The 27241-nt window shown below is 43.3% G+C and overlaps 1 protein-coding gene across 4 annotated transcripts in view; it reads right to left on the bottom strand.

The window, feature by feature from the left end:
* The window catches only part of tnrc6c2 (trinucleotide repeat containing adaptor 6C2), a 103964-nt gene that overhangs the window by 67297 nt on the left and 9426 nt on the right, over positions 1–27241 (bottom strand). Inside the window, exons 1-2 of one of the 4 annotated variants that reach the window (XM_079554314.1) lie at positions 13971–14006; positions 13518–13650 (exon numbers count right to left, since the gene is read on the bottom strand). The exons of 2 other annotated variants lie outside the window; for them this stretch is intronic. The gene's annotated coding sequence lies outside the window, so the exon portion shown is untranslated. Of the gene's footprint in view, positions 1–13517; positions 13651–13970; positions 14007–27241 lie in introns of those variants that run through there. One more of the 4 variants, XM_079554313.1, reaches the window with a different exon arrangement.

Below are 27241 nucleotides of genomic sequence, written 5' to 3' on the forward strand. Positions count from 1 at the left end.
GATGGCTAACCACTCTGCCAGAGTGCAACCCATTAATGTGATCTCTAGTGTCTAGTGAGTAGACTGTATGCTTTTACCCCTCGACAGCAGTAGACACCCTGCTGAGAGCAAGTAAACACATGGAGGTACTTCGTCAGAAACTTCAAGCCACATACAGCCAAATGGAAGAAAGACAACTGGGTGAGATGGATGAGGCCAGAGCTTCTGTTTAGCATATTATCCTGTTCATTAAACATTGAAGGGCCAGAGCTCAGGTTTACAGATGGGGGAGGATGAACTAGGTTATAGGAAAGGAGACCAGAGGAGCAAAGAAGTACAGAGGGCTCCCCTATTAACAAGGTCCAGCACCTTTTGGCCTCCTGGATGGGCTCATCTCCATAATAGGCTGACCCCCTGTGTTTCGGGCTCATTAGGAAGGCAGACAGCAGGAGCAACGCAGACGAAAGCCTGTCACCCGATTCTCTCCCACCGGAGCCCTCCGCCACCTTCACATAAAGAAGATGAATGGACAGATAGTAGAAGAAAAAGACAAGGATCAGATGGGAGGTGGGACCCCAGGTTTGATCACGATAATACTAAAAAAAGAATGTGTTTGGGGAAATTGCAGAGAAGAGTTGGAATGGTAAGAGTGGCTGTATGAGGGAAATCTGCCTGGAAACAGTCGTCTGATAGGACTAAGAGAGCGCATGTAAAAAGTGGATTGAAATAGTGCATCAGGAATACAGATGAAGACAGTGTGACCGTGTCTAGGCTATCATCAAAACACAACTAAACAATTTGAGATAAAACTTACTGTTTTGCATAGAAGTTAGCCTGCACATAACATATTTTTCTTTTAACACTTTAAACTGCTTTGTTGTTTGACTTGACTTGAAAACGAAGGGCTCTACACTGGAAAGAAGGGGCAATGCTCAATCATCTAAATCAAGATGTGGTGGCCGAGCGATGGGGGGAAAAAACATGCTGGGAAACAAGTGAACAAAAAAAAATCTAGGCATGTATATTAACATGTATAACAACTATGATCAATTTGACAAACCCTATACATTTTGTAAATAGTGACAATATTTACTTCAATATTCACATTCGGTTGAATTTCCCAACATTTGCACATCTGAATTCACCTAGAATCACTTTTTCTCCACGGTCAGTGAACCCAACACCATTTCACTCATAAAGATCATGACTCTGAACATGACCAGGATGAGTGACATGACGTCTGGATGTTGTGGACAACATTGGTGGTGTTTTGGGCTGTCCCAGGGGAGTGCTTGGTTTATTACCTTCTGTCCCTGCTATTGATTAAGTCAGCGTCCCAACGCCAGACTGCCCCCCTAGACCAGACAGTGAGGTCAGAGGTACAAGGTTGGAGGTGAACAGGTCGCTCACCTCATCGAGCCCTCTCACCATCAGACGGTCATCAGTTACCAAAGGGCTGATTGACCAACGGCCTAAATCAATGTGGCGCTGCGATCCACTGGGAAATTACGGCGGATACAATCACAACAGTCACCGCTCTGATGACGCCTGGAGCATGAGATTAAAAAGTAGGAAAACATTTCATATAAACCAACATTCATCTTTTTTTTCCAGCAATATACAAAGTGATCATTCTTCAATCTAAAACTTTCCATACCTCTCCACGCCCCTTGGTCAGAAGAGATCTCACCTTGAATCCATTTGTCAATTTTGTTTTCATTTTGTGCCCTTATTCTTGCTGTACTTACTTGATGATAACTATCCATGTTATTCATGCAGGCTTTGGTAAATGAAGCCATAGGCCAAACGAAAATTCCAGGCATACCAGAATCATTGTGTCATGAAATGATCAGGCTACATTTTAGTCTTCTTTTATCAAGTTATCCTCTGACTTCCATCCTTCCCTTTAATCACCCATTATCCAGTTTTTTTTGCTTTATCATTAAAGATCGAAGCACTCACAAGTGATTATGATTTAGACAAATGCGGCGGTAACACAGTTAATACTCAATCCACACAAACACACTTTTCCGCATGTGCACATTAGACTAATTAAGTGGATTCTAGATTCACACTCCCTCACAACTGATACACTGGAGATCGCCTAAACAAATGTATCCAATTTTTATCCAAAGCTCTCCTTGGTGTATTTCCACTACCCCTCCTCACTTCCTCCTCCTACTGCAGGCTGTAGCCGCTGCACTTGCTAGCCCGACTTGTCAAGTAGTTGTTCATAGAGACAGAGAGGAGAGGGTTAGACGAAGAGAGATGTATTCATGTTGGTGTGTGTCACAGCTTGCACCGTCCCCATGAGCTCTCTCCTTTCCCAATGCGGCCGCCTGTTTGCTTTAATCCAGCCCTTCCCGCGCCACTATAAACCCATAGTTTATTTTGATAAATTGGGGGGAAAGCCCTGTTAATAAATCAGGGGTGTGAGATGAAGAAAAGCCTTAAATAGGATATTAAGATTTATATCAGAGACTTTGCTTGTTCCCTGACAAGTACACAATTAATCCTTCTTCTCACCGTCTTTCTTCCCCTCAAACGCACCCATTTTTCTATCGGCTCGCTTCAATTTCATGCTGATTTCTTATCAGGGCAAAACGTGGGAGTGAGCTATGAGGAGGGAGGGGGGGGACGGAAAAGGAAGGGGGCGTCGGAGTGGCTGTGGCCTTTGTTATTGGCCGAATACAACACACAGCGCATCATTACTCGTGAGAGGGGCGCGTGCTGTAGCAGGGCGCAGGGTGGGGGTGTGCTCTGCATTTTGGAGCCAGACTGAATGTGCGACGTGAGCACACACAGCCGCGGTGACTTATTTACTCCAGAGGCGAGGCTGTAGCACCAGGTACACAGCTCCGCACTGAATAATTGCTTTTTCCCCTCATCCCCCTGCATCACGCCGCCTCTTTGTTCCAAACCGCTCACATGCAAAAAAGTGAAATCTATTTGTGAGGAGTGTGCGTCCGCATACATATGAATAAATGAGAGTGTACCATGCAGGGATGTTTCTTCTCATGCCAAGCTCATATCCCCATAGTTTTCAGAGTTATGGAGTACAACAGTAGTAATAGTTGTGTACTCAATTGTGACAAGACAAGGCTTGAAACATACTAAATCAAGACAAACAGATTGGAAAGTGAACTTGTATACATTTCTAATTTACATTGTGTTTTGTTGTTATGTTAGTAAAAAAAAAAAAAAAGATTTCAGAAGGAAGACCTCGAGGATTTGACAATCTACCATAATATACCAAAGAGTTAAAGGTATTGTGTACTATGGACCAAAGGTTTCAGTCACATCATTTTTTTTCTGTTACAGACTCCATATTTTGGGGCTATTTAAAGCAGTACTAAGCAACTTGTTTGATAAATCCTTTTCGTAATCCCTCTGGGGGTAATACAAGTGTTAATGGGATGATTCGGGGTCTTTCATCTCACTCTGGTGTCTCTGGCCAGAAAACCACCCTTGCAACTTTCCCTGCACCGAGCCCGAGACTCAATACCCACTAATAGAATCACGAAGAAGAAGCTAACAGGCGAACGGGCAAAGCTAACTGTGGACTAGCGCCACTTAAACAGTATTTACAAAATGATCTCCATTGTGCAATTGGATGTGCAATAACCCTCTCTACCTTTGTCTTTTCTGTCAGCGTAGTATTTACTCTCACAGACAATTAATGAGTAAAAAAATGTAACATGCTACAACACCTGCAGTGGCCTCTAGAGGCATGAGTTACCTAGTTCTGCTTAAATAAAACTTTTCAGAATTTGACCCCTGGCAACTGATGCACCACAATATGAAGCAAAAACTATACCAATTAAATCAACAATAAGACTTGCCTTAGATTTGATTTTGCATGTGTGTAACCTAGCGTAAGCCAAAAACAATCACGCTCAAACACTCACAATCAGCTATGTTTTCAAATGTACTTTTAGCAAACGACGCGATTATGTAAATGAGAAACGGCAACCAATTACAAATACAGCACTGGACCATCATTTCATTCACTTTAAGAGAAAACAGCGCTCGGTATCTGCTCTATTAGACTGTTGAGTAATGCCTTTAACACAGTTCCCATAATTAAACCTAGTGTACAATTGAACACTCGAATGCGGGTTACTTGCGTTGCATAATGATTGCAATTAGGGGTCACACACAAAGCCTGAGTCGCTTTCAGAGCCCCGACGCTGGCAATTAATTGAAAATGCAAATACACACGCTGATGAATGAGAGGAGTGCGGGTTCAGACCGTGTGAAAAGACTATCCAGCGCACTCCGCGGGGCGAGAGGGGAGGGAGAGAGGGGGATACGTCTAATATTCTTTCAAAGAGGGGAAATCAAACCAATGGGATATGAAGCCATATTGCAGAATGTAGGGAGCGACACAATAAGAGCTGATTAGACAACAGAGAGTAGTAGAAAATCTGAGCACTCCACATCTGCATTGTGCTGTGTACCCGGGCTGCTCAGTTAATTGAAATAAAAACAGAAACAAAAGTACAATGCTCATCCTGTGGTTTAGAAGCCTGCAAAAATGCATGTGATTCTTCTATCTTGTGTTCCAAGCTTTCTCTGACATGTACACTGTGAACTGAATCTGTATTTTAAAACAAAAAATGCTCATTCTTACAAACTCTTTTGCCATTTAAACACTATACACTTTATCCGTCAGATACAGCACCGTTTCTCACACAATCCGACACAGAACTGATGCTGCAGCCAAAGTGTGTAATAGCTGGTGAGGTGCTGAAGTTTTCTGTGGAATGGGAAAAGCAGTAGACAAATAAAATCGGACAGAGACGCTGGGGTAAACAGACAAACGGACACACACAGGTTGTGCGGTTGTCTTGACAACAGTGGAGGAGCAGGACCAGAGATACTGAGAATGACAAACGAAGAGGTATGTAAGCATACCTCTTCGTGTAACACAACACAGCCACAAAACATCCTGTAAATCACAAGAACTGGCATCAACATACACCGAGGCACTTCCCCATTGCTCCACAGTATAAAAAGTGGAACATATTAATATCATCTTACTTAAATTTAGGCAAGAGCAACTACAGTTTATGCATGATTGCGGCTTGACACCGTTAATCCATATATTGTAAGTAAGTAAGTAGTTAAGTGCTATATTTGTCATTGTACAATTGTTCAGGTGTTGGTTTAGTCTATTTATTTTATTTATTGGTTTATTTGGTAGAGAAAGTGCATGTTAATGAACACACCACATGGGCTAATAATCCTGAGCCGCTGCAACTGAGCGCCCCCGCAATAGTGGGCCAGCCTGTTTCAGAGCGTGGTGTCCTGCACTGGTCAGCTCCTCCACCTCCTCCCTCCCCCGCACAGCTCCCTCGACCACAGTCCTTCATCACCTTCTCCTCGTTTGTGTGTCCAGAGCTAGTTGTAATGACATTGTAATCACATGTTCAAACACCTTCTGCACATTACACAGTATCACTAGACTTGGCACAGTGAGCGCTTAATGCTGCCAGCTGTAATGTATAGACTTGGAGCCCATGTGCAAAGCCTTGGGGAGCACTGGCACAACACTGTCAATCTCATAGTCTCTCCATCTACATTCATCTTACATTAGTGCGGTCACACACACCATAAGTGCACAGGTGTGTAGTGACAGATGGAACAGAGTTGTCAGACTGGCTCTCAGTGACTGTAGGCCAGTGCTGGCCCAGTGCTGGCCCAGAGCTGGCCCTCTGCGGCTGCTCGTTAGCGTGTTAATTAGCCTACACACACCTCCTGTTTAGTGATTACAGCCAGCCCGGGCCAGGACCCTCACTGAGGGGCACTGAGCACAAGATGGCAGGGCACACAGGGTTCACATAGGGACATATGGATGAGTGGGACGAGGACTATGTCAATGCAGTGAAGGGGAGGAAATCCTGATAACCCACACAACTCAATAAAAACTTGATCACAAAAAAAAAGGGGAGGAAATCCTTTCAAATGAATTTCCTAAATATCACAGTACAAAGACGCTTTTCAAGCTCTGTATGTTTACTAAAATAAAAAAGCAGAAAGGATGTTTTAGACACTATATGTGTAACTATAAAAACAATGAAGTTGTCTTTATGTGAGAAATCTTAATGTGAGAATATAAGGTGGAAAACTACTCTAGTGTCCATTTTATGACAATGAAATAAGCAAATGTTTCTGTAACAAGTGGAAAAAATAACAATGATGAAAAAGTAATTTAACTTACCTCTAACATTAATACAACAACTGTAGTGTGTGTGTGAGAAGCTGTGTTGAATGAAGAGTTATACATTTACACAAATGAAAGTTAGATTGAAAGTTAAAGGGAGTGAGTTCAGCGACTGATGATGAGAGGACGTCTTCATCGCTCTGTTATCCCCCCTCCTCCCGAACTTCATTTGAATGCGAGTGTCTGACAGCCCAGATTAAGAGCAGTTTGTTTTATGGACGTGGGCTAATTGAGTTGGCCAGATAGCAGTCACTCGCCAGTGCGCGCGCTATACTGAAGATTACATATTTCCTTTTCATATCTTGGCGCCGCAGCTGCTCGCCTCATCTATCTCCATGCCTTTCCCGATCCCTCTCCAGCGCCGTGTAAAGTGTGAGGGAGCTTTTGGTCCTGTGTCTAATTAGCGGGCCTCTCCATCGCTCTACCCCGGTCTTGTTCACGACTATCCTCGCCCTAGAGACCTGCCTTTGCCTTTTCTCCCACTGTCTCTGACCCCACCTCCTCATTATATTCTTCTTCTCCTTTCTCTCCTCCTTCACTCCATCTTCCTCTGTCATTACTCATACAGCTCTCTGTCTGTCCACCTCTCCCTCCCGCATGCGCTGCTCAATGAGTTAATTAGACTCATCTTTGGAACACTCTTTCTGAAGCCAGTACCCACAGGGCCGACGATGGCACACACCACTGCTCTATTTTTAGATGACAACAGAAAGAGGTGCATAGAGAGACAGCTGAAGGTCATTTACTGCGCTCGCTTTGAGCTATCTACATCGCGACATCAAATAGAACGATGGGGACTGTGGGCAGGAGATAGAGCCAGTGGTTTAATGTGGGAAAACAAGAGTGGCTTTAAGTGCTAATTTGTGGCAGCCCGAGCAACAGTTTGCAAGTCATCATGAGCCAGGCGTAGAGGGATGTGTTAATGGGAACTCGAGAGGCTGTGTGCGGCAGATGAGCACGCCAGTCCCAGGTGACACATTAGAACTAACGCGCACGTCTTTATGTTCGGTGCATTGTAAACAACTTAAGATGGTGGTAGAAATTCTGAATATATCTTTAAATGCAAGTATACAATGTTCTGTTAATGCTTATGATCAAGCATAATCGCACCTGTCTCTTTCATGGAACCACAGAGGAGGGACACAAGATGCTTTGACTTCAGCTGTTTTTTCTACCTCTGATCTTAAGAACAAAATGTCCACATGCTGCCAAACACGCAGACATCCCGTCTTCCCGTCACTGGCCAATGACCATGTTTTGCCTCATTGGTATACACAAAGCACTTTCTTTAAAAAAAAAAAAACCTGTAAAGATTAAATGTTTGTTGTTTGTCTAACTTCCCTTTGTTTTAAGACTATATATAGTCTCGGTGCGCACAGATTACAGTCTTGCATGCAATCCACTGAACTTTACCCGATGTGATTTGAGTCTGACACTGATTTGTTTATCTCCAGAAAACACGGAGCCAAGCATTCGCTGTAACACAACATGGTTATGGGCAAAGCCTCACTTTATTCAATTCCAACATCATCATATTTTACAATATCAGGTTATTAAGCTGTTCCAGCCAGTTGTGCTACACCACATGTCGCATGTGCACTCCTGATTTTTGATGACTGTTTTTGTTCCTGCTGAATTATCCAGTCCCCAGTGCCCACATTTCAGCTGCACATGGAACACTGAGAAAGGTAAATTATTCACAGGACAGCAGAAAACTTTAAAAGAGGACATAGCAATACATTTTTATAAGATTTCATGTATCAAGAAAGTTGCCTTACAGTTTTGTTCCTTCCTCTGCACAAAAACAGTCTGGATAAAGTACTTATTGAAACATGTATAGCTCAGCATCTATCTGAAACCGTATGGGAGTTTTTACAATTTCTGTTAAAGGAAGAAAGAAATGTCTGCCTCCCAAATTATTTAGCACCATTTAAAACAGCACCTGTGGGTTGGTCAAGGAGCACTAGTTCTATTGCGAGACATTCGGTCGTTGTGATTCACAGCGATGACCTCTGAACTCCAAACTTCTTGGCTGGATCCCTCTATGTTATGCCTTAAACTCATACAGGCGCTATCGTCAAAACAGTAGTTCATCAGTCGCTCACTAATAAGCAAAGCAATCAGTGGCAGACACACAATTATGAGGTAATTACACACAATAACAGATTCACTCCACTCTACCTTCCACACACACATGCACACAGATTACAACCAGCCCCCCTCCTTCTCAGTGCCCACACATACTCCCCTATGTTCTGCAACAACATGCTAACACACATCGCTACACCAGGACAAAAACACACAGATTTATGCAAAAGGTTATTCGAGCGATTGCACACTCAGTCACGATTACACATACTTGTACTCCTCCCTCGCCTCGTCTTAATTAGCAGCCAAGTCGTCTCATGGCAACGCGCTCGTCAATCTCCCCCTATGTAGCCTCCTGCTAATTAAGCAATTTAAATGAGAGTGACATGTACAGCACCGACCCCTATGTTTTCAAAGGGTGTCTTGTTACATTCATCAACTATACCTATTTATCTAGACTCTTTATTATATCACTGCAACGTCGCTTTCTCGTTTGTTCCTTGCCATTCCACTTTGAAATAGATCTAACACAAGTGAAGTTGCATTTTGCTTGTATGGCTGTACTGACCTCGATAATGGAAAATGGAATGCAGTAACAAGCCAAGAAGTCACAAAACGGTGCTCCATTTGAGGCTGCCCCATGCCAGGATAAAAGTAAACAACTAGATTGGTAGTATTATTGTTTTTGAGAGCTGCAACGCCTTCTCCTTCTTCTCTTACAAGTCATGTTTATTTTGTAAAAACTTTGCATGAGCGGCCAAACAGCAAGAGCAAGGAACTGTGGGTGAATTTAAATAAAAATGTGATTTGGAGCTTTATACGGTTTCATGCATCAACACTTTTCCCATTTTACCAATAACTCCTATTCGCACCAAACACAGTCATTATCTTGGCCAGATCTGAAGAGTGCATTACACCAAATATGTAAATCCAAGCAACACTGGGCGAGAAGGAGAGTAGGATTGCTGCAAGACTGTGTTGAATGTTTTCAAAAAGTACAACAAAATACAAATTGAAGAGCCGAACGGAGTAAAGAGCCGCAAAAATAATGGGTAACAGCAAAACCGAACACTCATTTCCATAAAACAATATGAAACAAAGGCTGGCTGAGTGAGAGGCTCAGCTTGTTTCACAGGCGGTCCTGCCAACAGCGCTTTCAGCTCTGGCAATTTCTTTGTTTTTGCACAAAAATGATAATTCCTTCTTGCCTGCCTGCCACATATACCAAAAGCAGAAATCAACACTTTATCTTTCCCACTGATATAGAAGAAAAAAATGCACTGCTGACGACTCAAGGGGGTCAGCCTGAGAACAATGCTACAATCAGCACCAGATTAGAAGGACGTGGTAGCGTTAACCTGATGAATGGTGTCAAATGACATGACATTTCTATACAATATTCCACTCAAGTTGCAAGGCATCATGGGAGGTCAGTGGTTTGAGCATAAGTGTAGCTGCAGGCTGTTGTGGGCTGCCCTGGGGCTTCGCTCCCGATTGCTCAATTACAGACCATGGGTGATAGAGAGCGCTGGAGTGGTGGAGCTACAGGCGGCGTGTTGGGCCCTCATCAATATTTCAGCTGCCTTTGCCGTGATACTGTATTTACTCTTATCACGTCATACCTCCAATCTCCTCTCCCTCTGGCCAGGGTCAGGCGAGGAGAGGGCTGCAGAAGGAAATTTAAAAGTTTTAAAGAATGACGCGTTCTCTGAAAGTACTTCAAGTAAAGGGCACAAGGCAGTGCTGCACAATTAATCGGAGTCAAACTGACACGGCTATTACAATGCTGATTACAAATATCGAATTACACATTATTTAGGTAGAAAACTGATAATGATATGATATCCTGTCTCCATGGGCTTTCACTAAGTTTATGTAGTATTCCCTCAAATGCTAGATGCTAGAATAGATTTTATTAGTAAAAGGGTCTGGGACAACAATACGCACATAATACCAAGCTTTAAATCGTTTTAATATACTGTAACTTACAACAAGCATCAAGCAGCTGTAGATTGTATGACATGCTTCACCTATTCAATCTGATCAGTTTTTTTTCACATTCAGGGAACATCCCGGAACTAAAGCGCTCCATAGGTTTGATTGGATGAGAAAGTGTCAAACTCAAAAACTATATCTTCTCACAGAAATGATTACCTTTTTTTACCTTTTTTTTCTTCTTTTTAAACACTAAGGTAGGATTTCTGGGGGCCTGGAAATAAACCTGTTTACAGTACTTCAAAAAATATGATATAACTTGTAGAAAACAAAGGACAGAATGTCGGAAGCCCAAACAAACATGAAGAGAAAATAGTGGTGTAAAACACGTGAGGGACCTTACATGCGGCCACATAATATAAAAGCTTTTGTGTAAGATGTGAATGACCACTCCCTGCCTCATGCTGAGTACACAAACACCCTCTGCTCAGCTTGTGGTGGCCGTTTTTCACAGCAGGAAGCTAATTCGCTTCTTATCCCGCAGTAATATTGGCCTTATCGCTTGCCCCGCCGCCAACACGCTGAGACTCAGTGGGCCACAGGGCGGAGGGGGGTGAAGCAGGCGAGGCAGCTGGAATGTCACTGGAACTGATTGCTCCGAGGCCACCTTCACACACATACTGTACAGCACACCTGCACATCTATATACAGTGTGTGTAGGACAGGCAGAAACAAACAGTCCCGGGTCACGCTACCTCCAGCCCTCTCTAGTCCCCTCTAGGCCACCAATATTGCCACTGATATTGCATTGCTGCTACATCACAGGCGCCCCGACTTCACCTTTAACACAAGCAATGAGTTGTGTCTTACTGTGTTAGAGAGGACACGGCACACAGTCCCAATGCAATTGTTGGCCCTGAGATGGATAGAATGAGTGTGTGATGTTGGCAGGTTCCCCAAATTCTACTTTTCTTCCATTTACTAATAGTAATAAATTGTTGGACATGGTTCTATAAACTAAATTTTACACATATCAGTGAATTCAGGTGTTAATGGGGAGACTACTTTGTGCAACAGGAACAGGCCACCGTATTTCCATACTGAGATGTGTTCTTAGCTTAGACGAGTTGATGTGTATCTGTCTGGTCTTTGTGTGTGCGCTCAGTTACGCAAAAAGACCAAAGATGTTGTTAGCATTTAGCCTCTCCTCCTCTCCTCTATGGGGCCAATCGGGGTGAAGTTAGAAGCGACCAAGCTCTTCCACGTTTCCCCTAATTAAATACGGTGAATAAATATGTGAGTAGTTACACGATCCAAGTATAGTTACACAAAATGAAACACTGCCATATCTTGTATAAAGTCCAAAGACAAAAACATTTGCAAGTTTGGAAATTTAACCTAATCTAGTGGCTTCAATTTTGATGTAGACTGCACTTTTTGAATCAATCAACTTATGTTTAATACCATATTTAACCTCAGAAATTAAGCAAAGGCCTAAAGACGAGTCCAAAATGAATTGCAATTTCAAGTTTGAGGGACACATCTACTATGTCTTGCTGCTCCACTGCACCTCCCACGGCACCATTGCTCATTTTCCCCTGCTGCCCTCAGCATGACTCTTCTGACGATTCCCAGCACATGTTCTCATTCCAATCCTCAATTACAAGTGAGACCTAGAGCTCCCCTTGTCAGTGCCCCGCCTTCACTCCTCACAGGACCACCTCGCCCTCTCTGCCACTCCATTTTAGTAAACAAAATATACAGTACATGTCAGTTTTTTCCTCTGCCTAATAAGACACACTATAGCTGTACCCATAATGCACCACAACGTTATGTACCTGTGGTTGTCACTTGGGACAATTGTAAACATGTGTGCACTGAGCACATTGGACTTATTGAAAGCTAAATGCCCCTAATGCCTTAATTCAGCACACACAATGAATTCAAATGACCTGCTCTGTACAGCATTGAGCCTGATACAGTGCACTCGAGTATTCACATCAAATTAAGGGGCATTTCCCCCGGTGCCTATCTAGACTATGTTAATGAAGATATATGGCACAGGTACGACGCTGACAGTTTTATGGAAAGTAGACAGTTTCTATCTGTCCTGACCGTGCAGACGCAACACGCCTGTCTGCACTGTGATTTGAAGGAATTCACAGAAAGTAGAAACAACATGGAACTGCATTGTCAGGTAGACAGTGTGTGCTAATAAAATGTCACCTGTTGGCAACACAAATTGTATTGTAGCAACAGCATATGTATAACAAGAGAATAAAAGCTTCTTATTTAGTGGAAAAAGTTATCAAAGTCATTTTGATTTGATTTAAAAGCCGTATACCTATTTTCTTAAAAACTTGTAATAGAGTCAAATCCTTTGCCTCCCCGTCTGAAAGTTGTGAAATGTGGATCTAAAGTTATACATGAAGAGACAGGAGATGCATGAAGGTTTGAAAAAGAGGCAGCTCTTAGTCGCTTTGGCTAATTTTGAGCTGCTGGCAAATTCCATTGCATTGTATTGCAAACATGATTGATTCAAAATGTAAAATTTCACATTATAGTAATAAAAACATTTTATTTTATACAAAATACTGAAGTGTGGTATGCTCAGTAAATTGTAAAAGTCCTCCACTTTAACTCATTAATAGCTTAAAAAAGAACTAAGTAACTTGTTTACCTTAATACATCCTTTTCGTAGTCCCTCTGGGGGTAATACAAGTGTTAATGGGATGATTGGGGTTTTTCATCTCCCCCTGGTGTCTCTGGCCAGAAAACCACCATGGCAACTTTCTTGCCTCCGGGTCAGAGGCTCAATACACACTAGAATCATGAAGAAGAAGCTAACAGGCTAACGGGCAAAGCTAACTGTGGGCTAGCGCCACTTTAGCAGTATTTACAGCCAAATTTGAGTCAAATTCTGAGTCAAACCTTTGTCTTTTCTGTAGTAGTAGTATTTACTCTCACAGACAATTAATGAGTAAAACGCAACATGCTACGACACCTGCAGTGGCGCTTGTGGCCTCTAGGGGCATGAGCTACTTAGTTCTGCTTAGGCAATTTAGTTATTATTCTGTTCATGTGCACTTTCCAACTTTTTGTATTTCTTGTTTTAAGTATCATCTATAGAAAGAAAAAAGCCATCTTGATATAATTTCAGTAATTATTACATTACAGAGTGATTTGATGTATTATCTGATTGGGCATCACGATAAAGGACTCTATACAGCTTATATTGAAAAGAAAAAAGCCATTGTTTTGCAAGTGTGTGAAAGCTATTCAGGCTTACTGTTCCTCTGCTGGGGCACTCTTCTCTCTGTGGGTAGTGGTTTGGTGGAGCTGGGGTGATAGATGTCTGAGCCCCGTTGCCATGGCACTACCTGGTGGGAGCCGTTCTGCACGCGGGAGGCACAAGCCGCAGTCTGCCAATGAGAGAACAGTGGGGAGTACAGGCTGCTGTGTTTTGGGGTTGTCTAATTTCACAAATTCATACACACAGGGAAACATATCCTCGCAGGCATTCACAGACGTTCAGCACCGCCGCCTTCATACACTCTCCATTCACTAGAATTAAATCTCAGCTTCCTCAGACGACCAAGTTGAATTATTTATGGCTAGCCGTCTCCGGGCCAGGCTGTAATAAAGTTACGGCCGAGACTAATTTGTGGCTTGATGAGGTGGGCTTTTAGCGGTGGAGCGCAGGCCAACATTAAGTACATATTGTTTTTACAGATTTGATTACCTTTTTATTGTTATTGTTATTAATGCACTGGCTGTGTGCATAGGGTATAGGCGAGCAGTGCCTCCTCTGTGGCTGCAGCTGTCACAAAACCTGACCAGGAGAGAAACGAAACAGAATAAGAGGCGAGTGGGGGACCATTAGACATATACAGGATGTAATCTTCTCACTTTAAAAATCCAATAAAAGTGGCAGCTCAACACCTTTTATAGCAACCTGGAGGCAATCTGCTTCTAAATACATAAGCCTGAGCCGTGAATTGGACCTGAGCCATATGCTGCTGCACACACACAACACAGTTTGTCCATAAGGACCTATAAGAGAACACCATGAGCTGTTGTTGCCACTCAGGGACAGCACATAAGAGCCTGAGTGGGGAGCTTTACACTAATGTGATCAAACTGTTAGAGTAACAGATTTGTAGTTTACTCAGGGTAAACAATTTTTCATTTTTATGCAATTTTCAAAGAACCCCTTTGTGTGAAAAACTAACACAGAGAGCCTGCCTGTGAGTAATTTGGAAGTGTTGTTGGGCTGTTAAACAAGGGCTTTCACAGGCTATTAAAGGCTTAAAGCCTGTAAAATGTTACAGTCATTAAAACATGCAGTGTGGCTGGAGCACCTTGCAGAGATTGCTAACATCTCACACAGCCAAACAAGAGCAAGACACAGTGCTCCCCTGTTTCTGGATAAATGATAATCCTTTGATTAATGACAACCAGCATATTTAATGCTTAATATGTAGAACGGGAGCTGACAAGCCAAACAATTAGGTCAATTACCGTATGACAACTATGTTGTTTCGGGTTAATTGCTGGAATCCTCAATGGCGGGACACATCCATATCAGGGCCAATGGCACGTGACAGAGCAGATATGCAAATGAGCTCACCTACAGCAGCTACAGAATTTGGATGAGGCTTGCTATATGTTACCTAAGTGAGTCTACACTATTTTATACATTTTTAAAATTTAAATATATTAACCTAATTTCAACTGCATATTTTGCTACTATTAGTAAGTAGGAGGGTCAGGATCACTATCAAGCTCAGTATTAATTAATCCGCATCTGAGGCACAGACCTCACATACTCTGTGGAATCCATTAGCTCCTCATGCTTCTCCCACTTACCTTTATTTGTCCCCTCTCCCTCTTTGACCCTCACGCATCCCTTTAGGTTTTACCACAGAGAGCACAAATAGGAGCTGTTTATTGAAATGCAGGCCCATAAACAGAGCGGGACATACTCATCTCAGACATGCCCCTGTGTATGTTTGGAGAGGTTGGCGTGGGAGCAAGCAGCGGAGGTCATTTCCATATTCACTTAGCAAGCGTTGCTTCTCTCCTTTCTGCACTGTGGCGCTTTAATCAAGGCGGGCGGTGCTGCCACTGCTCCTAAATGGCCCTGGAGCGCCTTTGAAACACAGTGACACTGGTGTCGCGCTGAAAAGGACATGCTTTTTATCCTCTTAAATAGCTTGTAAAAGGGGCCCATTGACTACACAAGCGGCCGACACTTCCATCTTGTGCGCTTTGGGCTCTATTGTACCTTCAAGTGAATGTGTCACCGATATTGGACAAACAGTGGTGCACTGCTCAACAATATCTGAGTCTTGTCTTGGTTTTTCAAAAGGCTCGGAGCATAGAGTGTAAAAAATATTTACAACTACGCAGAAAAAAAACAACACTTTTTTCTTAAAAACACATATCAAAGAATCAATGCCAGACTGTTTTTCTGCACAATTCAGCCAGCTTTCTAAGCTCACAGAAAAGCTACAAAGCAAAGAGAATGAGGTGAGGCATCGAACCTGCAAGTTCGATGTTCACTTTGGTTAATGTCTCTTTCAGCTAAAACTTGAAAATGTCACAATAGCCAAATGATCATACTTGATCTACTGGCATCACTGCAAGCTCATACTTGGAAACATGAGGATGGTTTGATTCTTCCTGCATCTGAAATCCAAGAACATAATACATTTTACAAATTACGTCTCCGAGTGCAAACATTGACTAATATTGTGCACATGGCGGCATACATACACACAGGCCTAATAAAATTCACACATGCTTGCAGACTGGAGCCCCCATGCACAGTGCACACCCACCCTGTAAGCACAGCAGTACCATATGAAGGCTGTCATCTATCAAGAGGTATTGCCTGTCCTCGTTAGAAAGTCCTAATCCACTTGTTTGGGCAGTCTATTCTCCTGGTAGTAGCCCTGCTCTATGGCGCTCTAATGGGCCCAGAGAGCTGCAGTGCTCCATCCTTGCCATTCTTCTCCCTCTGTCTGTGCTTCTAATGGTCTTGGAGTGCCGGTCGACCCATGTGCCGAAATGGTGTGTGTCTGTATGCTAGTAAAAATAATATTGAGGAGGAGAGCTCATTTTAGCGGAACAAATGCACTCAAAATTATATAGACACTAGAGACAGCGTGGATAGGCAAGGCTGGGCATCTTAGCTCTGCTGCCTCTACGACTCCTTCAAGTGGAAAAAAATGGACGGATGTTTGCTTCGTAGTGAATTATTTGGGATTTTAGTGCATATAAGGTGTTTTTTGTATGCTATGATTTTCTGGATGGCATGATCTTGTTCAGAAAAGAGAAGATACGATTTTTTTGATCTTACAATGGAGAAATTTGCTTGTTACATTAGCTCTAAAGAAACACTCAGAGGGTGCAAGTCGTCAGGATAATGTGCAAGTAATAGAAAATAGAGTACAATGAATAAAAAACTTTAAAAAAGGGCCATAAGAATATAAATAATGAAACACAACATGTAAAATATAAAAATGTCAAAGTTTACAGTTATAGTGCAGGTGTTTGATAAAGTGACACTGATGCAGAGGTTATTGCACATGAGTTACTTTACAGTAGGGTTGTACAGTTTGACAGCAGAGGGGATGAAGGATCTGCATAGCGCTCCCTCTTGCACAGTTGCCGCAGTCTGCCACTGAAAGAGCCCTACTCGTGACCAGTTTGTTCAGTCTCTTCTTCTTCTGTGCTGCCCAGGGCCCAGCAGACGGCAGCGTAGTGGATAGCAGAGGCTACCACAAATTCATAAAAAGTCCTGAGCAGATACCTGCTCACTCCGAAGGACCTCTGTCTCCTCAGAAGGTGGACCGACCAGCACTCCAGGTCATTCCCCTCAGACACACAGCCCACAATGCATGAGTCCGTTTTATATGTTACGTTTGACATGTAGATGGTGAAGAGAAACAGAGAGAGGACAGTGCGTTGTTTTAGGACCGAGATCACAAAGGTGGACTTCCACAGGATGGGGACCTTCTCCAGACTGAGGCTCAGGTTGTAGATGTGGCTGAGGACCTCACAGAGCTGGTCTGCACTGGTCCTCAACAGTCTGGGACAGATGCCATCCGGGCCTTCAGCTTTCCTCTGCATCAGCCACCTCAGCTCTCTCCTCATCTGGTCCGATGTGACGGAGAGGGGAAAGTGAGGGGGGGACTAGTTTACTTAATCACAGATCACATTTTCCTATCCTAAAAAGGCATATCTGTAGGATTTTTTAAATAGTTCTATACTCCATAGTTCTCTCTGGATAGAGTGGGTCAGTTTAAAGCCATAAGCAGCCCTATGACCTCAAAACAAGAGCAAATAAATAACATAACAACAACAGCAAATAAATAATAAAACATGATTTTCTTGCAGTAACCTGAGAATGACTCTGACCTCACATAAACATTTCTATTTAAGTCATAAACAAAAGAGGCTAAAAATCCAATATCTCCCCCCTTGGGACACAGGTTGGACAAAAGCCTGTTCCTATGATTAATGACCCTGTATATCGGATGCTCTGATGCAATGTCGGTGCAACTATCATCTTGCCATGTTTTGAACTTGTAGTTTTGTTGCCTCTTTCTCGTTTGGTGATGGATTCCATCTTGAGCACAGAGCAGAGGCAATGGAGACATTTCAAGGCGGCACAACATAACAGTTTATCGACTATTTGGTTTACCCCAATGTTGCCCTGAGAGACTCCGGAGCTGGATTAAGTGCGTCCGTCGTTTCATTCCCTGTGATTGGAGAGCACCGGTACAGAAGAGGCTTGATAACACTTTTCGTTGCTTTAGAGACTTCTTTGCTGTGTTGTGGCGGCCGTGTTTGTGTGTGTGCGTGTAATTGAGCTCACGCTATCACTGCTCTCTCCGTCTTTTAGCGCTTTCTTCTCTTTCTGTAGTCACTCAATTAGGCGCATAGCAGGCCCACAGGGAGCCATTGTTTGAGCAGCAGTGGAAGACAAACAAGATTGCCACCGTCGCCACCACACACGCACACACAGTCCGCTCCCTCGGCAACACTTGAGACCGCCGCAGCCATTCACTCCCCGATATGCAAAGGAAAATTTGCATGTCGTTGCTGATGCATATAGGCACAAATAAGGCCCATAAAAACATGCAAGCACATATACACGGGTAGGTTAGCAGTGGGGCTTATGTTCCAGGAGCGACATATTGGGAAGCGCATATGCATGTCAAATTCACCATATGCACATAAATATACACAGCGGATTATTATTGCGCAGTACTCCTCTTGGTAAATGGACCAAAACCGCAGATCCGGGGGGAGAAAACCAGGGCACACATGTTTACACACAAATTACACCCAGTGGGATAACTTAGCCCCATTTCTACGAGGAAAGGCCACACAGTCTTAGACTATAATGTGCAAGGGGATATTCCCCCCATGCCACTTTATTTATGCCTTAATGACAAGAGCTTTGTGGATGAGAGAAGCCCAAAAGGGTGACTATCTATGTTCCTGTCTCTGCCCGTGTCTGGGCTGATGCCTGTTTTATTCCTTCCCATATTTGCTCTACTCCTCCCTTCATCCCTTCATCCTTTAATCTAAGTTTTCCCTCCAGAGAGCCAAATAGAGGATTTTCAAGTCATAAAAGTTTTATAGAAGCTCTAAAGGTAAGCGAACTGCCGGCCCCCGTGAACTCTTTCTGCCCGCCTTCGAGGAGGGATGTGGGATCAGATGAGAAATTCTTATGGGAGAAAAAAATGCCTCAAAGCATTCAATCACAGTGCTCTTTTTCAAAGTTATTTGATTTAATGATCCAGTATGGGACAACAGGCTACATGTCCTCAAGAGGACAATTAATACCTTTTACCTTTACCTCACTTTATTTATTATTATTATTTGGGAATTACTCGCAAATCAGTCTACACATAACATACAAAAAGTGGGTGAATCAGTGAGTCACTTACTGCTTTTAGAGATTATACAAGCAGTAAGATGCAGCAGGTATATAGAAGATGATCTACCAGCAGTTAATCGTCAAACATTTTTTTGTAGAGGGTATTTGTATTCCTTTTTTCAAACTCAAAAACTAATAGCAGTGAAGAGAAGAGTATAAAAAAAATGCTACCCTCCCAAAAATATCTTCTTGATTCTAAAGCGAGACAGTCATTACAGTCTAAAGCCTTGAAATGCACTCCAATGCTTTTAGTGCCAGAGAACAGTTCGATATTTACTGAAGGGATATATACGTACAGACCCATTGTATCACATCTCTATTGGTCTGCTCACAAAATAAGGGAAATGATTTGAGCGCACAACACCACAAATGGGAGATGACAGTTATTCAGCTGAATGGGGCACCGGGTTCTTTTTCCCTCCTAACCTATGCGGCAAGCTGTAAAAACGCAAGCGAGGGAACAACAAGAGAAATAAATGACTTTCTGGACAAAGGCAGCGGCAAAGCAGAAAGCATTTCTCCTGAGGGTAACAGGGGGAACGAGAGAGACGGAGCGATGGAGGAGGATGAGGAGGGGGGTGGGGGGGGGTGCATCACCTTGCGCAGCGCTCCATATCATTTGCATGGTTTATACTCTCCAAGGCCCCCACCATGCAAATGACTCATAAAGCAGAAATAGGGAGTTTGGAGCCGGTGTCAGGAGTGAATTTATATATGATTGCCAGGCGGGCCCAGTGTCCTAAATCATTTTCAATTAGATGACACTTTCAATATCGAGCCACTGATTTAGAGATATTAAAACTTCTTTGCCTTTATTCTTGGCAGAGTTGAAGGCAAGCAAGCTTATCTGGCGCCCCCTGCACCCGCTGGCTCTCCCTCCTCCACTGCTTTTCATCCTGTTTTCTCATCTTCTCCCCTTTAAAAGGTAAGTGTCAGAAATATCCTTTACTGAAATGATCTGGCGCTTCTAAAGGAGGACTCTGCATATGCAATGAAGGCAATTTGGCGATAGTTTTGCATTGAATCAAACTGGGAACGAAGCTCTATATGCAGTCAATTTACCTCTGCTACAACCGCGCTTGCCAGAGGCTTTCGACTATAAATGATTGACTCTGAGATGGTTGGGTTTGGATGAGGATCCAAAGCACAGTTTTACAAGATTCACAATACAAACATACATTCCATTAAATGAAACTAAAGTAAACATAGCGTTGTTCTACCCATGCCAGAGCTTGAGAACTACATTAATGTAGTGTAGTCTAATCAGCTTTGAACAGCCAATCCCTGATATACATCTTATATGTCAACAAAAGCCCTATATTCTCATCAGTGGTGTTGCATTGGTGTTATTTCTATCTTCTGACTCACTGCTCTTGGCCTCAACATATATACCTGACCTGTACCTTCAAAAGAAAACCGATATGACTCTTTTACATTCAAAGTTAAAGAAAAACAACTTCAGAAAAAAAATAAAATCTAATGTCTCATTAAACTCAAGAAAAAAGAGCCTGCTATGATTCACCCTTAACAAACAACCTTGATATGCTCCAGCTTCGCCCACATCAAGACAAACTCTCTTTAAATAGCCCGTCTCATTCACATTCTGCTCAGACGGCCCACTCGACCTTTCACACAAGCCGCCTCTCAAGCATTCATTGTACCACAGTTAAGCACTTGCATCTGCCTGCATTAGATTGTAAACCAGCGTCTGAAAGGCACCTACATTTAAATGAGTGCATCGGTGTGCACTGCCTCCATCCAACCTTCTCTATATTAGCCATAAAAGCTGACGGAACTTGACAGAGTGAGGTTCGTATCACAAAAAAAGAAGAAGAAGAAAAAAGGCTTTGGCAATCACCATCACCTTATCTGCAATGCTGAGAACAAACCGCCCTGCGAACTCATTCTGGAGTCATAAAAATCTATATCTTAATGGACACACAGTACCTGCTGTAGGTCCGTAAATGCAACCAAATGGCACATGCGCCGCAATAGTGGGCTGTGCATTTTGCAGCCCCCCCTCAACCCACACTAAAACTTGGATGGACATTTTCCATTTGAGATACTCTCTGGCTGCCACTTTGGTATCTACTTCACCCCCCCTTTGCCCTATCTGTTGTACCGGGGCTCCTCCATCTCTCCCTGTCCTATAAGCCTTAGCCCTTATACCACCACCACCCCTCACCCTCCACCCCATTGCTCCTGCTTTTGATTGTGTACGGGGCAGGTCGCGCTGACAGGCCTGGGCATTGCCGATAACGCCGCCGGCTGAACAATGGAGGGAATATTGTAAAGCCTAATGGAAAGGAGCTGGAGGTGGAGAGGATCAGGGACATAAATCAGAGCGGCTGGCACTGATGGGGCTTTTCAACAGCAATAAGGCAGGCAATACCTCTTGTACGGCCATAGCACGGAGAACGGTGGGACCTGGGTGCACTTAGGGGTCTCCGATTGAGAGGGTGCACATCTGAAATGGCAGAATGCATTTTTTCCCACATTTTCATGCATACACAAGCACTCATACATACACAAAAGTTGGATTTGAAAACATCCATCAATGGGCATTCTGTGCTTGTAAATATGGGGACAAAGCTTTTCTGTATGTAGACATGCAGGGAGGTATGTAGTTAAAAGCACTTTCTGAGCAGAAGGCTAAGTAGGCAGTATGTCAGGCTGAGGGTGGAGGGATGGGATTGGGGAGGGTCTGTACAGCGGGGGCTTCTATAAGAGCAGGGAGAGGGTGATAACCAGCGGGGATGAATGAGTCACATTTTACCTTTATGGCGCTCTGCTATTCACTGTGTAAAGATAATGGACGGAGCCACTTAGTAATCAGAGGTTGAATTAAAGAGCTTCTCCCGTCTTCTGTTCTGACTCACGACAAAGCTTTTCTTCTCCCATCACTTCTTATTCCTTTCTTTTTCCACCTGCCATCATTTCTAATTATCTGGAAATAAATGAATTGCTTCTGCTTTTGAAAAAAACGAAAAAAAAAAAACTGCTGCGTGTGCTCATTCTCTAATCTGGCCCAAAAGTGAGTGAGTGTGCTGGCAGTCTATAGAATAAGTCTGTGCAAACACAATGACATTCTGAGCTTAGAGCAGCCTCATTGTTTCAGCGCGTTTAGAGTCTCACTGTACAGTCAAATTATTCAGAATATAGATTGAATACAATTGCTAATGAAGTGGTTGATGTTTACATATTGGGTGTTAAACTGGCGCATTAGAGCCACACATTTATAGCACATAGGTGACTCGGTGTTTATTTTGCAAGAAGCCATAATATATTGGTGTCTGCTAACACATCCTAAAACAACAAAGGTTTTACTCATAATTGCAGTCTTTCTTTAAAAGACATCTACTAAACATTACCATATCATTCTTATAGCTAAAGTTAAAGTAAGAGTGAACAGCGTGACCTTGAAATAAAATACAATTTCTGGTCACCGTGAAAAAACAGGAGCACTTATTTGCATATCGTGCATTAAGTACATCTTCATTTGGCAACTTTTTATTGTGCGCGACATTTTTCATTTGATCAACTTCTGAAATTGAAACATATCACCTCAGCTTGCGCCCAAACTAGGAAAAAGATGAAGCCAAAGTTACCAATCAGGCAACAAACTGACAAGTGAATAAAAAAACTTTTGATAGAGGAGGTGATGTACAGTCAGATTCATCCAGGTGTAATTCACACACTCAGGCACCCACACAGTTCTCATCGCAACTCTGATCTTACAATATAAAATATGTGTCAGGGGCCATCTTCAAGCATTCATCACTGTAATTGGCTGGATAACAGCAGCTGCCTGCCCTGAGAGTCTGTCTGCAGCAGTCACTTCTGTTTAAGCAGCGGAAGAAGAGGAAGGAAAAGAGGGAGACTGGCGGGAGTGGCTGGGCGTTGATTAGATATCCTTCATAGGTCTTAAATCTCCATTAATCATTGGCCCTTCTATTCATAACGCCGACTCTTGGGTAGATAAGAGCGCCTTATGAAGAAGGGAAGAAATGGGGAAGACGGGAAGAAGAGGAAAAGGGGGGGAGATCACACACTTGTTAAAAATAATAAGCCGCTACAGGGCCACGTGGCGAGGCCCTGGTGGGATGGGAATCACTGATTAAATTAAAGGCTCATTAATCAACCCTTGACCATGACTTCCCCATTTCTCATGTTCACGTCGCACCACTGAATCCCCTCCTATTTTGCCTCTTTTTTCTCCCCCAGCTTTCCACGTGCCAAGTGAGCGATCTCCTGCTGTATAGGGTCAGGGTTAAGGGTCTGCAGGAGAAAAGAAGATAAAAGCCAAGCAGACCTGGCAAACCGCTTCAGTGATTAGCCTAGAAAAATAGCCATCTAGCCTCCAACCATTCTTTTTTTTTTTTTTTTGGCACCCTGCTGAAAGCTAACGAACAGCCAGAACCAGTTTTGGCAACACTGCTAAGTCCAGTACCTCAGTCAGGCGGGCTTATTTGGCAGCTTGTGTAAATGTCTAGTGAGGTTTGGCTCTATATATGGGATTGGTGGTAGAGATCGCACATGACCGTTGTGTTTGGGGATGAGCAGGCAATGCTCTGGTGATGATGTAGATTTTAGGGCCAGGCACTGTCTCATTATGGTTGTGATTATGCTGAGGTCATTTGAAACCACACATTACGTCATAGCTCGATAGTGATGGGGAATCCCCGCTGCATTAGCCTAATGGAGAAAAATTAGTTCTCGCTTTCTAACAAAGCTAGTCTGTGGGCTTGCGTGCTCCTCTGTTAATCCATCAGATTCTATGGATTAACATGATCCCAACACTTTTTAATTTGGAGTAAATGCTATTGACGTTGTGCTTTTGCTGAAGGGAAACATCGGGTCCCATTATGACTTAATCAATTTGTCAAAGAGTGTAGCGGCCAAAATGCCCTGTGCAGTGTCCGCTCTGGCTGTAGTGTTTAAAGGCGTCTCGGACGCGTGTCTTCCAACAAAGTCCATGAAAAATACTGTGTTCCAAAAGAGGTTTTATTGGCATTACCTTTAGCCATCCACAAATACACAGCTTCACAGACAATAAACTCTTAGACACGGTCGAAAAACTGTATACCTCTACACTGCAACACCTGCGTGCCCTTCCCTTCCCCCTTATATAGGGCAGGTAATCAATCACAAATGATACACACAGCGCCACACAGTGGCAGGAGGCTAAAGGACAGATCAAAGCATATATGGCTCCAACACACCGGCCCCTTAATTGTTTGAGCCTGGAGCGATAACAATTAAATACAAATTTAATATGGAGCCATAACAAAGCTTCCTTGACATATTCTGCATGTTTTACATTTTTTGGGAACGCATTTTAGGTCAAACAAACCCATTATCCACGTTCCAAAATCTTGTCAGTTCTCAACATATTTCATAACTAGCATTAGCATTCCATCCTTGTTACTTTAGAATAAATATATACATTTCCACCTTTTTCTTTTGAAGGCTTTGTAACTCTTTAGTTGAAACAGTTTGTGGGCTTGCCAACCAAGCAGTAACAAAGCAAAAATCATCCAAGCAACAGTACATTTTTCAGAGTTCCTTGACTCTCCAAGAGTTTGTGGGAATAGCGCAACAACCGTTGTGATGTCCACTTCAAGATGGAAGTAATTTGTGGGCAGTGCATCCTTGGATGGGCCACTAACTAGCCCAAGCGGCAGCCATTTTGGAACAGGCCCGTCACTGTCCTCCTCCACAGTGACCGAGATGGCAGTCTTCTCCGGCTCCTCGTCCTTAGAGCCTACAAAACCCACCTCAGCAAGAGGCTGGTCAACACGTAACCTGCTTTCATTGTCCAATTTGACTGAATCCGATTCCACCAGGTCCACATCAGGAACCTGAACCTTCGGTTGTTGTTCAGGAGCAGCAGGTAGAGAACTGTGCGAGGATTCAGTACAAGTGTGCTTTTCAGTGGGGTTACCGGCCCCTGTATCAGTACAAGGAACCACCACTGGGACGTAGATCTCTGGTCCTTCCCAGTCAATTTCTTCAAATTTACCTCTGGCCCCAGTATCAGCACAAAGAATCACCAATGGGACATAGATCTCAGGTCCCTCCCAGTCCATTTCGTCAAATTTGTCACCGGCCCCTGTTTCACCAGAAACACCTTCTGCCGAGGCTTGAGTGTCATTTGGTTTAGGCTGGGGCTTCTCTTGAGCCGTAGGCCTACTGGATTTAGCAGATTTAAGTTTCTTTGAAGCATTTAAAACAGCCAATTTTGCAGTAACCTCAGCTACTCTAGTTTCAAGCTCCAGTTCTTTTAATCTTCTTTGAATAGCACGTTGTTTTGCTTCAAGCTCATACTGCTGTTCCATAAATGAAGCTTTAACCATTAGTGCAGCATGCTCAGCTTTTGCCTTCACCAGCGTAGCTGCCATCGAAGCTTTCATTTTCTTCAAACCGTCACTAGTGTCTTTATGTGACCTCTCACTTTTTATTTTGTCATTTTTATATTGAAGTGGGTTGTGCGCAGTTTTTACAGTGTTCTTTTTTACAGTGCACACCAAGTCCCGTTCCCAAAAGTCCGTATTCTCTCCGTGCGCCTTCATGGGCAAATCATGCGCTTTTAAACGACCAAACTCGAAAAGTTATTGCGCGTAGTCCGCGTACCAGTGTAGGCTTCAAACGCAAGGCTGGCGTCTCGCTGCGGACCGCTCCCTCGTGCTGCTTGCAGCCACTCTGCTGAACCAGTGGAGCTCCCGCGCCTTCTCCGTGCCTCGCCACCGCCGTAGATAGAGAGGACGCCGTCCGTGTTCGATACCGTCCCCTTCCTTCCTCCTCCCGCCAACAGTCCGCCGGCTCGCCGTAGACCTCGCGACGATCTCCGCTACGGTAGTTGGTGAGTCCTCTGCTCCAGGTAACCGTGCCGTGCCAATCACAGCAGGCGCCTCCACGTAACGCCCGGTGCCTGAGGGAGTTTTTCGACAAATGTAGCGGCCAAAATGCCCTGTGCAGTGTCCGCTCTGGCTGTAGTGTTTAAAGGCGTCTCGGACGCGTGTCTTCCAACAAAGTCCATGAAAAATACTGTGTTCCAAAAGAGGTTTTATTGGCATTACCTTTAGCCATCCACAAATACACAGCTTCACAGACAATAAACTCTTAGACACGGTCGAAAAACTGTATACCTCTACACTGCAACACCTGCGTGCCCTTCCCTTCCCCCTTATATAGGGCAGGTAATCAATCACAAATGATACACACAGCGCCACACAGTGGCAGGAGGCTAAAGGACAGATCAAAGCATATATGGCTCCAACAAAGAGCCCATCCATCACCGTCAGTCAGTGCCAGCGCTCTGTGTTTACAAGAACTGACAAGAGACCTGCACATCTATCTAGATGCATCTATCTAAATGTACTTTCTAATATATATCATGATGTTGCAAAATTGCTGTGGCGATGTATTATTACTGTAATGACAATGTTAGAGATATGACTGTGCTGAGCAAAGTAATTTCAGAGCAATCCTTCTCAGGTATAATTTTTATTAAGTGCATACTCAGAGTGCCATCATAAAACCCTGAAATATAGTATTTTGGTAATAGTAGCTTAGCGAAATTAAAGAATAAGCGCATATGGTTTGATACCAGGTCTTATAGTCCTGCTGCTGTATGTAATCAATCATGAGTTTATCTATTACTCTGAGGACAAGGACCGCTTCATTTTGAATTGTAAATAAACCAATTACAACTGTGTATCCAAAACGGTTTTATGACAGTGGCTCCTGACTTCTGATTGATTATTCCAAAGGATAGTATTTGTTGTGTCACATATGGCGCAAGTCAACAAGAAAGATGTAGTTTTAGATATAATTTTTTAGATATTTGAAAAGTATATTACGAAAATTATCACTAATACTTCAGGTTTGCACATTTTCCGATGCATTTTTATTCAAGGCTATGTTAATTTTTAGCAATATGAATACTGTGATAACGTTAAGCCGTCTACCCCCTACTACTACAGCAATGTCCTAATGTGTAAAATTAGCCCAGACCTATTCACCACAACTGCCGCTAAAATCCTGCACTGTCACTC

The sequence above is a fragment of the Gobius niger genome (genome assembly GCF_951799975.1).
Source record: "Gobius niger genome assembly, chromosome: 3".
NCBI lineage: Eukaryota > Metazoa > Chordata > Actinopteri > Gobiiformes > Gobiidae > Gobius > Gobius niger.